The sequence below is a fragment of the Camelus ferus genome, chromosome 18 (genome assembly GCF_009834535.1).
Source record: "Camelus ferus isolate YT-003-E chromosome 18, BCGSAC_Cfer_1.0, whole genome shotgun sequence".
NCBI classification, from domain to species: domain Eukaryota; kingdom Metazoa; phylum Chordata; class Mammalia; order Artiodactyla; family Camelidae; genus Camelus; species Camelus ferus.
In genome coordinates, this window is record NC_045713.1 from 32,875,620 (window position 1) to 32,888,484 (window position 12,865).

Genomic DNA, 12,865 nt, shown 5'->3' on the forward strand with positions numbered 1-12,865 from the left:
TGTTGCTGCCCCCAATGCCATAGGGAGACCTGGGAACTTCTGAGGGTCCCACTTATTTGTGTGAGGGCCTGACAAAGCAGTGAGCTTGCACCCTCTGAGATCATCTGGTTTGAGCCTCCTCATTTTTCACCTGCAAGGAAAACAGAGCCCCAGAGAGGGGAAGCAACTTGCTTCAAAGTGTCACATCAGAGTTAGAACTAGATCGTTGGTCTTTGAATGTTCTCTTTATTACAGTTCCGTAGGGTTTCAACAGAGAAGTGATTCTCAAGCCTGGTTGTATATTTGAATCATGAGGAAAGCTTTATAAATGTATTAATGCCTGGGTCTTGGACTAACTGAATCAGAATCTCTAGGGGGTGGGGCCTGGATATCATCTTTTTAAAACTTTCCTCAGATGATTCTAATGTGTAACCAGGGCTGAGAGTCACTGACACAGAGGTTATGACCTGTGAACAAACAGCATCGACATCACCTGGAAGCTTGTTAGAAATATCCACTCTCAGGCCCCAGTTTCACTTTTTACCAATGTAGAGAGTAGTTGTCTCAAAGATTAAATGGGATAGTGCATGCAAATTGCTAGTTTGCTAATCTTTGCATTAGAAAGTAAGGTCTATGAGGGTAGTGGCATTGTTATGTTCATGGGAATTATAATAGCATCTGGCCCATAGTCAGTGCTTAATATATATTTGTTGAATGAATAAATAACATTTTTCAGAAGGTAGAACTTTTGCACACAGTTTTTTTTTTCCCCCCAAGAACCCAGAATTATAGTAGGCCTAAGAAGTGCCTCTCTTGCTTTAACCAGAATTGTGTGACTACTTGGCACTGTCCATATGTGGCTATTTAAATACTATTGAAAAATCAGTTCTTCAGTTACACTAGCTACATTTCAAGTGCTTAGTAGCCACATGTGGCTAGTGGCTACCACATATAGGGTAGTGCAGATACAAAACATTTCTATCATTGCAGAAAATTCTTGTGGATAGTGCTAATCTACCTTGATAATAGCTCAGAACAGGAAGAAGAAGATTTTTCAAAGGGTTCAGGTTTAGTAAAGTATTACTCAGCACTGTTCTCTTACCTGAGTTGGGGAGGAAACATGTTAACCAGAGATCCCTTGGCACTTCTCTTAGGCTCTAGAAGAGGCTCCTCTTGAGAACAGAAGTAAGCCCCTGAGTCCTCAAACATCATTCTGTTTGGCAGCAGGGATTTAATATAAGGAATCACCCTTCTCTGCTATTTGCTGGCAAGTTACAGCCTGCACATTTGGCATCTCTCTCCTTACAGAACTAACAACAAGTTTCCTTCAAAGGGAAAAACAAGTTAAGTAGTCAACACTAAGTTTTTAGAGTTGTAACTTTGTTTTTAATTTTGGGGGATAATATCTTCAAATGGTTCAAAAATCATGAAAGGCACACAGTAAAAAATCTGCCTCCCAGCCCCAGTCTCATAGCTGCTGCCCAGTTTCATCCCACCCTCATTCCCTTGGGGAACCACTATTATTATTTCTGTGTATCTGTTCAGGGTTTCTTCATGTGTATACAAGCAAATGACTATAGATTCTTTTTTTCCTCCTTTTCTACTTTTATACACCATGTAGCCTAGAATATACAATATCTTGTCCATTAAAATTTTTTTTAAATAAAATTTTGGATGGCTTTCCCTATTAGGTCACAGAGATCTTTCTCAGTGTGCTTTTTGGTTTTGTTTTTTAAACAGCTGTATGGCATTCCAGTGAACAACTGCACCATAATATCATCAGTCAGTCCCCCATCAATCATCATTTGACCTGTTTCCATTATTTTGCAATTGGGATGAAAATTTCAAACTATTTTCTCCACTGCGTTCAGAATCCTTCAAACATACTTTGAAAAAAAAAAAAAAATAGACCAGTCATTTGCAGCTTCAAATGAGCCTGACCATTCTGAAAATAGCAACATCGTCCTCATCAAAACCATGAAGACTGCCTTTCCCCCAACAAAGTACTTTTCCTGTCTTTTTAGTGATTTTTAGCATTTCATAATATTCATTTTCTAGGTCTCTAAATTTCTTTGTAGGTGAAGGAGCTGAGAGGCCAGACTATCATACTGAGCCCCAGAAAACTGCTAATAAAGATAGTTCCACTGCTGGTCAGAAGGGCTTTTGAAAGTATTTAAAGTCTCATCTGGGAATACTGCTTAGCAGAAAAAAGAATAAAATAATGCCATTTGCAGCAACATGGATGGACCTAGAGATGGTCATTCTAAGTGAGGTAAGCCAGAAAGAGAAAGAAAAATACCACATGATATCACTCCTATGTGGAAATCTAAAAAGGAAAAAGGAAAAAAAAAAGACACTATGAACTCGTCTACAAAACAGAAACAGACTTGCAGACATAGTAAACAATCTAATGGTTACCTGGGAAAGGAGGTGGGAAGGGATAAATCTGGGTGTTCGAGATTTGCACATGTTAGCCACTATATATAAAAATAGATTAACCCCCCCAAGTTTCTTCTGTATAGCACAGGGAACTATATTCAATATCCTGTAATAACCTTTAATGAAAAAGAATATGAAAATGAATATATGTATGTATATGCATGACTAGGACATTGTGCTGTACACCAGAAATTGACACATTATAATTGACCATACTTTAGTTTAAAAAAAAAGTCTCATCTGAAAAGAAACCTCTACATCCATATACCCATGTAAACAGCAGTGCCAAGGGGATTTTAGCCTCCCTACATCTCCATAAATACCTTCCCCATCAAGTAATCTATGTAATAACAGTGACTTGGGACATAATAACAATGGCTTGGGATACAGTGCCTTGTGGGAGCCCATGATTGGGTTAACAAATTGTAACAGACCCCAGCCGCTTGTCTCCTTAAAGAAGAACAAATGTGCTTAGTAACTGCCTTGCAAACGGGTACCTGTGCATCTGCACTCACTCTGGTCTCCTTGCCGTAAAAAGCAGAGACAATGCCTTGCTTGCATAGTTGAGGTTTTAGATAGCACTCTGCACGTTGCAACGACCCAGGCCCTCGGCTATAAACACTGGGCGTGCCTGCTGTTAGATAGTCTTTTATCCCCAAAACAAGGAACTGGCTGGTCTGGTGGTCTGCTTTAACTTATCTATAAGAATGTCATCTTTTTCCTCCTCCGCCCAGACTTCCCTAAAGATAAACAAAGCCTTTGTACACATTGTGATTTCTACAATCTTGATCCCACCCTGTCTTTCCCTAAATTCCTGCATTCCATCACACAACTGTTAGTGATTTTTCCTTTGACTGTACACAATAAATGTGGGAGCATTTGAGAGGCTCATGGAGTTGGCTCCCGACTCCCTCTCGCTCTCTTGACTTTTTCCACAGAGTCTCGAGTAATTCATTTTGTCTCGGTGGGACTTCTGCCAGCCAGAGCCCACACTGCCTCAAAGTTAAGACGAAACCCTTACTGGTCTCCCTAACCTAATAAGACTCTGTCTTAAATGTCTATACAGGATTTTTCGAGCCATGCTTGACCACCTAATGGAGAATAGCGGCTGCCCTCAGGTTATTTCCTTGGGTTTGCCTCTAAATATTTCCTTAAGTTTCCTAGGGGTAGTTTTGTGGAGGAAAAGCCCAGCTGGGCTAACAAGCTAAGTCACAAATCTAAGTGTGATAAGTGTCGGTTTACTGATATGAGTTCTGCCGGGCTAACTCGTAAATCTGAAGTTTAGTGTCAGTTTACTGGGCTAACAAGCTAACTTGTAAATCCAAGCTCAACAAGTGTCAGTAACGTGATCTGTTCAGAATTGATAAGCTCCAGTGTACTGATTCCTTGCTTTTTGTTGTTTGAACTTTATTGGCTAATACCCCATACTTGTAATTAACCCTATAAAACCTCATGTGCATGTCTTGGAGGGGCTCAGAGCTTCGGAGCAGAAGTCCCTCTGAGCCCACCGGCGTAATAAATCTGAGTACTCCAACCCTACGAGTGGTGCTTGTTTCTTGGCTGGCCTGTCGTTTCTGTAACAGTTTGTTTATTTTTGAATGCATTAGATGGATTCCTGCCACTGAGCAGGATCGGGAGCTAAGTAGACAGTACAGTGGGAAAAGACAGCTACTACTTAAGACTCAATTTTTTACAAAACATTTTAACAAGTTGACACACGCACATAGTTTTTACAAAATTAAATAGCACTGAAAGGCTTTTAACGAGAAAGCTCAGCTGCTATGTTTACAGCCTTTTGTGTACATACTCCTGGCCACTTACCAGACAGTATTATACAACAACTGAGAAATTCTAGTAGAAAAACATTGTTGCCCAGGACTTCAGTGAGAGTATTTCTTATTTGTTGGTTTTGTTTGCTTGTTTGTTATCTTTGCTCAAAAGTTACACACTGCAGCCCAGAAAACCTTACATAGGAGACAGATAAGGTGGTACTCACTAAAGTGACAGATTTCTACACAGCTGGAGATGATGGCAGATCTGCTTCCTAGAAGAGCAGTCCGGAAACTTGAACTCTCACATCTAATTTGGAAGAAGCAAGGTATGCCCAGAGTGCCTTTCCTAGATTGGTGGAGACATTTTGGAGGGTGGAGCAGAAGTTCTGGGCTAAATTTACACTAGAAGTTTACACAATCCCCTGAGGTTCTCCCTTTTATATTTAATGATTTACGTACACCACAAGCTTTGGGGTGGGCCTGGGAAAGCAATGTATTCACAGGAGGAAAAGTGTCCATGAAGTTGCTGGAGGGGTTACTCTTGTGAAGGAATAGAGGAAGTTTTCTCTGCAAGAAGGAGAGAAAAAAAGAATGGAAGAAGGCCATAAAGTGGTTTTGAATGGAAAGGAAAGAAATTAAGGTATAGGTTGCTCTAGGTCTCAGTGAACCAGGGGTTGTGTTTATCTTTCAACCGGTTCAACCGGTCAGGGTTAAATATAAATGCTGTCAGGCTGCTCCTGTGCTCACAGCCTGCAGCACTTCCTAGGTCACTCTAGGTGAAAACTAAGTGCTTACAAGGACTGCCAGGAACTTCACTATCTGGCACGATGACCTCTCTGTGACCCACTGCCCTGTCCCTCTCCCCCCTCACTGTGCTGCAGCCATATCAGCCCTCTTGCTGTGCCTCCAACATACTACCCATGTTCCAGCCTTGGTGAGAAGGAAAACGCAGGCTGGGCCTAACTTGTAAATCTAAGTGTAATAACAACTGTCGGATTACTGATCTAAATTCTGCTGGGCTAACTCATAAATCTAAGTTAAAAAGTGTCGGTTTGCCGATTCCCTGCTCATGTTCTTTTTTTGCTAGCCAGCTGGATTTTCAGAGACATATCTGGCCTTGGAGTGCCGGTTTGCTGCCTCCCTGCCTCTGCTTTTGTGATAATGATGCTGCTAAAGCTGTTCCATGCCTATTGGCCAAATATCCCAAGCTTATAATTAACCCTATAAAACCTCATGCACACGTCTTGGAGGTGCTCAGAGCTCCGGAGCAGAAGCCCCTTTGAGTCCGCCGGCGTAATAAATCTGAGTACTCCAAACCTCCGAGTGGTGCTTGTTTCCTGGCTGGCCTGTCGTTTCCGTAACATTGGGATCTTTGAATTTACAGTCCCCACTGCCTATGAGACAGGAGGGAAGGGGGCAGGTCACAGCCACTCAAGGAATGACAGCAATTTAACACCAAAAGGGTGGAAGATTCACCTCCTAGTGGGCCTTAAGGATTAAGAAGTTTAACTTCTAGTAGACCTTGAGCTTCATTATATGCTCATTGTAACAGCTGATCAAATAACATGCCTGCAGGCGCCATGACATCCCCAAGGCTAACCGCAAAAGGCCAAAGAATGGGCGGTGGCCCAGTCCCCGGGAACCCCAGCCCCTTCCCCAGGGCAGTTGGATTGATCCCACTGTAGGCATGTGAAGCTACTGAGACCATAAAAACTGACAACACCACGCCTAGTGGCCTTTTGGAGCCTCTCCCTCCTTTGGAGACGCCCGCACTCTGTGTATGGAGTGTTTACCTACTTTTACTTCAACCTGAGCACCCAATTCCCACACCTCCTTCCTTGCCTTTCTCTTGTCTTACACTCTATGCATTGTATCTCTCTAAATACATCTACCTTTACTCAATGGTGGCTCGCACTTGAATTCTTTCCTGTGCAAAGCCAAGGACCCACACTTGGCAGGGCACATCCCAAGGGCTCAACCGAGATCTGGGACTCGGCCCTCCTCACGCCCCACATCCGTTTTCCTGCATTAAAAAGAAAAAGAGAAAAACAATAAAGAAAAATTATTTTATATGTCAATGATTCATGGTCATTTAAAAATTCAAGCAACATAGAAAAGTATAAAGGAGGAAGTCAGACAACATTTCAAATCTCACCACGAAGAAGCAAATGTTACTAACTCTGGGCCCACAAGATTTCAAGTATTTATTCGTATTTACAGATGGAAGGTAGATGGATGGCCTGATAAAAATGGATCCAGTATATGCATAATGTTTTGAATAAAAAGATTTTAAGCTTGAACTGAGAGAAAAACAACTGAAGTGAAACTGAAAACAGCCATTCTCCAGGTAGACATTTCTTCACTAGGAACATTAATAGTTCCTAAAAGATCCCAAAAGATCTCACCAGAGGTAAGGAAAACCTTAAGTGATGAGACATTTTTTAAACTACACTTTTCTAATTAGACCGGATCAATCAGTATCTACTTTGAGAAATTAATTGGTACTTTCCATTTCTCCTATCTCCCTCCCCTAGCCCTTTGATTTTTATTAGCTGAATTATTGTCAGATTTTGAGACACGTGTGTTCTCTTCTGAAACTAGAACTTTCTCAGTGATCAAGCATTAGTTTATGTGAGCGATTGCCAACTGGGGGCGGTTGTGCCCGAGGGGGATGTTGGTCTATGCCTGGAGGCATACTGGGTCGTCACACCTTGTCTGGAGGGAGAGGGAGGTAGCAGTGACACTGCCATCTAGTGGATGGAGAATAGGGATGCTGCTAAACATGTTAAAATTCACAAGGCAGCCTCTACAACAAAGAATTACCTAACCCCAAACACAAATGCTCAGGCTGAGAAACCCTGATCAAATGTAGAAGTCGATTCAGGGGTGCTTTTCACACACCTTCTCCTTTGTGTTTTCTTCTTTTATATGTATTGAAGTATAGTTGATTTACAATGTTGTGTTACTTTTAGGTGTACAGCAAAGCAATTCATATATATACATATATGAATATATATATGACATATATATTTTTTTCAGATTATTTTCCATTATAGGTTATTACAAGATATTGAATATAGTTCCCTGTGCTAGACAGTAGGTCCTTGTTTATCTATTTTATGTATACTAGCGTGTATCTATTAATCCCAAAGTCCTAATTTATCCCTCCCTATCCCCATTTCCTCTTTGGTAACCGGTTTCTCTTCTATGTCTGTTAGTTTGTTTGTTTTGCAAATAAGTTCATTTGTATCATTTTTTTTAGATTCCACATAGCAGTGATATCATAAGATATTTGTCTTTCTCTGTCTGACTTATTCCACTTAGTAGGATAATCTCCAGGTCTGTCCGTGTTGCTGCAAATGGCATTATTTCATTCCTTTTTACGGCTAAGTAATATTCCATTGTATATGTATACCACATCTTTATCCATTCACTTGATGGACATTTAGGTTATTTCCATATCTTGGCTATTGTAAATAGTATGTTATGAACATTAAGGTGCATGTAGCTTTTCAGATTAGAGTTTTTGTCTTTTCCAGATATATGCCCAGGAGTGGGATTGCTGGATCTTAGGGTAAATCTATTTTTAGTTTTTTAAGGAAGCTCCATAACTGTTTTCCATATGGCTGCACCAAGTTACAGTCCCATCAACAGTGTAGGAGGGTTCCCATTTCTCCACATCTTCTCCAGCAGTTATAACTTGTAGGCTTTTTAATGATGAGCATTCTAACTGGTGTGAGGTGATACCTCATTGTAGTTTTAATTTGCATTTCTCTGATAATTAGTGATTTTGAGCATCTTTTCATGTGGTTGTTGGCCATCTGTATGTCTTCTTTAGAGAACTATTTAGATCTTCTGCCCATTTTTTGATTGGGTTATTTGTTTGTTTTTGATACTGAGCTGTATAAGCTCTTTGTATATTTTGGAAATTAATCCCTTGTTAGTCACATCATTTGCAAATATTTTCTCTCATTCTGTAGGTTGGCTTTTCATTATGTTTATGGTTTCTTTTGCTGTGCAAAAGCTTTTAAGTTTAATTAGGTCACATTTGTTTATTTTTGCTTTTATTTCTTTTGCCTTGGGAGACTGATCTAGGAAAACATTGCTAGGACTTCTGTCAGAAAATGTTTTGCTTATGTTCTCTTCTAGGAGTTTTACGGTGTCATGTCTTATATTTACGTCTCTATGCCATTTTGAGTTTATTTTTGTGTAGAGTGTGAGGGAATGTTCTAACTTCATTGATTTACATGCGGCTGTCCAGCTTTCCCAGCACCACTTGCTAAAGAGACTGTCTTTTCTCCATTGAATATTCTTGCCTCCTTTTCCTTCTTTGTATTCTTTAAAGTTTTTCCTCTTCAGCTAAATTTAACATCTAGGATTTTTTTTTCCTCACAAGAGCTTGTAATGATTATATTCCCTTGCTTAATTTACAATGCCTCTCTAATAGACTTTACAGGAAGTTTGGCTTGGCTAGGTGTAAATTTATTGTGTTAAATTTTATTTCTCTCAGAAAACTGTAGGCCTTGTTCCTCTGTTATGTGGCATTAAATATTACTCTGGAGAAGCTCAAGGCCAACCAAGTTCATTTCTTCTGGTATGTGCCTGTTACATGATTTAAAAAATCGACTGGCCTTTGTCTCTGGTTCCTAAGTTCTTGGAGACGCTAAATTCTTGGAGTAATAGGAGTGCTTCTGTTATTCATGAACACTTCTAAGTCACACCTAAGTTTATGTTAGCAAGATGACGGAGGATGAGGGGGAAAAAATCAATGATGTGATTAGAGGCCTGGGTTTTGAAGCTAGCCCAACCTCTGGGGAGGGGAGGGAGAGCTGGAGATAGAATTCAGTCATGTGGCTAATGATTCAGTCAGTCATGCCTACATAATGAATCCCCAATAAAAACTTTTCTTTACCTTCTGTTTTTGTCAATTTGATTACCATGTTCCTTAGTGTCCTTCTCTTTAGGTTGATCCTGTATGGGACCCTCTGCATTTCCCAGACTTGGCTGACTATTTCCTTTCCCAGGTTAGGGAAGTTTTCAGCTATGATCTCTTCAAATATATTCTGAGGCTCTTTCTCTCTCTCTTCTCCTTCTGGAACCCTTATAATATGAATATTTGTGCACTTGATGTTGTCCCAGAGGTCTCTTAGACTGTCCCCATTTCTTTACATTGTTTTCCTTTTTTCTATTCTGTGGCAGTGATTTCTCCTACCTTGTCTTCTAGCTCACTGATCGTTCTTCTGCCTCATTTACTCTATTGATTCCTTCAGTGCATTTTTCATTTCAGTCATTGTTTCCTTCGGGTCTGTTTGGTTGTTCTTTATATTTCCTAACTCTTTGTTAAATACTTCTAACTTTTTGCTCTGTGCATCCATTCTCTTCCCAAGTTCTTGGATCATTTTTGTGATCATCACTGTGAACTCTTTCTCGGGTAGGTTGCCTATCTCCACATCACTTAGTTCTTCTGGGGTTGTGTCTTGTTCCTTCATCTGGAACATATTCCTCTGCCACCTCATTTTGTCTAAACTTCTATTTTTATTTTTATGTACATGGTGGGTAAGTTACATTTCTTGACCTTGGAGAAGTGGCACTCGATAGGGGGCATCCTATGTGTCCCAGCAGTACACTCCCCTCTTGCCACCCAAGGGTGAGGGGGCAGCTAGTCTCAGGGTCCAGTCTGGCTTGTGTTTATGGATTGGGTTCCACAGGCTGTGGTATCAGTTATCTTGTTTCTGGTGTCTGCCCCCTGGTGGGTGAGGATGGTCTAGAAGCTTGTGCTGGCTTCCTGCTGGGAGGAGCTGGTACCTATCCACTGGTGGGTGGAGCTGGGTCCCGCCACTCTGGTGGGCAGGGCTGTATCTCGGGGTGTATTTAGAGGTGGCTGTAGGCTCAGGAAGTTTTTAGGCAGTCTGTCTTCTGCTGGGTAGAACTTTGTTCCCACATAGTTAGTTGTTTGGCCTGAGGTGTCCCAGCACTGGAGCCTACAGGCTGTTGGGTTGGGCCTGGTCTTGGTACTAATGATCCATGCAAAATGTCAGTGTTCACGCAGATGAATACTCCTCGATATATCTCACACTAGCTTGTATGTCCCCATGGTGAGCCACAGTCACCCCTTACCTTCCCAGGGGATCCTGCAAGACCAGCAAGTAGATCTGGCCCAGGTTCCTATGAAATTACTGCTTTTGTCCTCAGTCCTTGTGTACATGAGATTTTGTGTGAATCCTTTAAGAGTGAAGTCTCTATTTCTCCCAGTCTTGTGAAGCTTCTGCAGTCAAGCCCCACTGGCCATCAAAGCCAAATGCTCGGGGATTCCTCTTCCTGATGACAGACCCTCGGGCTGGGGAGCTTGATGTAGGGCTCAGAACTCTCACTCCTGTTGGAGCACTCTGCAGTGTAATTACTCTCTAGTTTGTGGGTTGCCCACCTGGGGGGGTATGGGATTTGATTATATCATGAGTGTGGTCCTTCTACCGTCTTATTGTGGTTCTTTCCTTATGTCTTCAGATGTAGAAGATCTTTTTGGTAGTTTCCAGTCTTTTAAAACCAATAGTTGTTCAGCAATTAGTTGTGATTTTGTTGTACTCATGAGAGGAGGTGAGCTCAAGGTCCTTCTACTCTGCTGTCATCCCCTATCTTAACTTTTTTTAATCTGTAAATTCCATCCCCTCATCTTTTTTTTTCTTGTAATTTGTTGTAGGAAATAGGGTATTATCCCGAAGAGTCTTCTGTCTTCTGGATTTTGCTAATTTAACCCTGTAGTTAAGTTGAACACGATTTTCTGTCCCTTTATTTTTTTTGTAAGGTGATAGTTAGATCTAGAGTCTAGATCCATTTTTAGCAAGAAGGTTGCATAAAAATGACTGTGTAATTCATACTGCATGACATCTGGAGAAACATAATATCTCGCTGGCCTTATATGATAACACATGAGACTGCTCCATCCAAGGCAGCTATTGATAGTCATCATCTATGTTAAAAAAGAAAGAATAGGCCCATGATTAAAGCTACTGGAAATAATAAGGGACACATCTCTGTATGCAAGGAAAGTAGGATATGTGCTCTCAGTAAAAGAAAAGTTACGAAAAAGAAATCTTTGGGAAGGAATTTAATGTGTGGCCAGGACTGGCTAAGATTGGAATTAATTTATTAAGTAAATTAGTTTTAATATTCAAAATAAGCTGCTGCAAAATTAGGATTTTTCTTTCTCTCTGTTGAAAGGACAATGTCTTTTGGGCTATTGGTCTGCTCTTGATAAGAGATTGCAAAAGGCTTTGATTTACCATTTAAAATAAATCTTCCTGAAAACAGATTCTGTATTTCGTTAAAATAAGTTTCTGTGTTCAGAAGCTGAATCTTCTTTACTAAAAGAGCTAAAACTTTTAACAACTATTTAACATTCTGTATTTGCCTTTAACATCTATTGCCACTTTAGTTAAATGGATAACTAAGTATAATTACACAGTGACTGATGATCCTATTTGACCAAGTGTTTAAAACCTTAATATTTTTGACAAACTTCCCCAAGTCAAATTTTTTTTTTAGTTTATTTTTTGTGGGGAGAGGGAGGTAATTAGATTTATTTATTTACTTATTTTTAGAAGAGGTACTGGGGATTGAACCCAGGATCTCTGCATGGTAAGCATGTGCTCTACCACTTGAGCTACACCCTCCCTCCTCCAAAATCAAATTCTAAATGAAGACTTTTTGACCTCTAACTAACTGAAAATTTCCAGAGGGTCCCTGGAACATTTAAAAAGATTTGTTCTCTACCCTTATAAAAAAGGAGATGTTAAACTAATTAGGCTTATTTGATATGCTAAATTGTTATCAGGCCCTTTCCAGATTCTTGCACAGCAATGCCATAGAAATAAACATTGCTTCCACAAGACTCTTAGGTAAGGAAAGCTGTTTATTAAAAGAGATGATAGCTTGTGCACAAGGGAGAAGGTGGTGGTGGGGGGAGTGCCAACTCCTAGAGTAGAAGGGGTGAGTTGCTTTTTTAACAAAAGGAAGGGTTTATCTCACAATCCCTGACAATTTCCAGAAAATGTAAGCAGCAGGAGGCTCCACTGTGGCTGTCCGGAATAGGGAGTGCTTCTGTGAGATGAAAAGAGTGCATGAGAATTTTCTGCAAGAAAGCCCTGGAACAGACAAAGTTAAAATTTATATATTTGAGCTTCTCGTCTTGTGGCAACTACATGTACTCCTTAGTGTAATAGAGACAAAGTTAATCTTTTATTTCTCTGAGCCTGGTTTTTGTCTCTGGAATTCAGGCCCCCAGGGCCTTTGTTCTTTAGCTTCCAAGGGCTGTTTTGCTCAAGGCTGTCCTCTGGTTCTTTTCCAAAAGGGTGTACTTTTGTCTTCCTGTCTCAAAATTACATGGGAAGCAGTGCCAAGTAAGAAGTAATACAAAGCTGAGGGAGACAGTATAGCTCAGTGGTAGAGCACATGCTTAGCATGCATGAAGTCCTGGGTTCAAGCCCCAGCACCTCCATTTAAAAAATAAATAAATAAACCTAATTACCTCCCCCTTCCAAAAAAAAAAAAAAAAGTAATACAAAGCCTTCTTTATGTTGTGTTTATGTCAGTAAATGTCATATGTATTTCAGAAATTATGTGAAATTCCTGGAAATCTGATATGTCTTGATATAATGTTATCAATCATAATTCTAGTT

At 40.3% G+C, this 12,865-nt stretch overlaps 1 protein-coding gene across 6 annotated transcripts in view; it reads right to left on the reverse strand.

Annotated features, from left to right (window-relative positions):
- Nucleotides 1–12,865, reverse strand: part of ACSM3 (acyl-CoA synthetase medium chain family member 3) — a 42,332-nt gene that overhangs the window by 25,052 nt on the left and 4,415 nt on the right. For 2 of the 6 annotated variants that reach the window (XM_014552903.2, XM_032460917.1), the window contains exon 2: nucleotides 6,083–6,213. The exons of 1 other annotated variant lie outside the window; for it this stretch is intronic. The gene's annotated coding sequence lies outside the window, so the exon portion shown is untranslated. Of the gene's footprint in view, nucleotides 1–1,081; nucleotides 1,305–4,414; nucleotides 5,033–6,082; nucleotides 6,214–12,865 lie in introns of those variants that run through there. 3 more of the 6 variants (XM_032460916.1, XM_032460918.1, XM_006177292.3) reach the window with 3 other exon arrangements.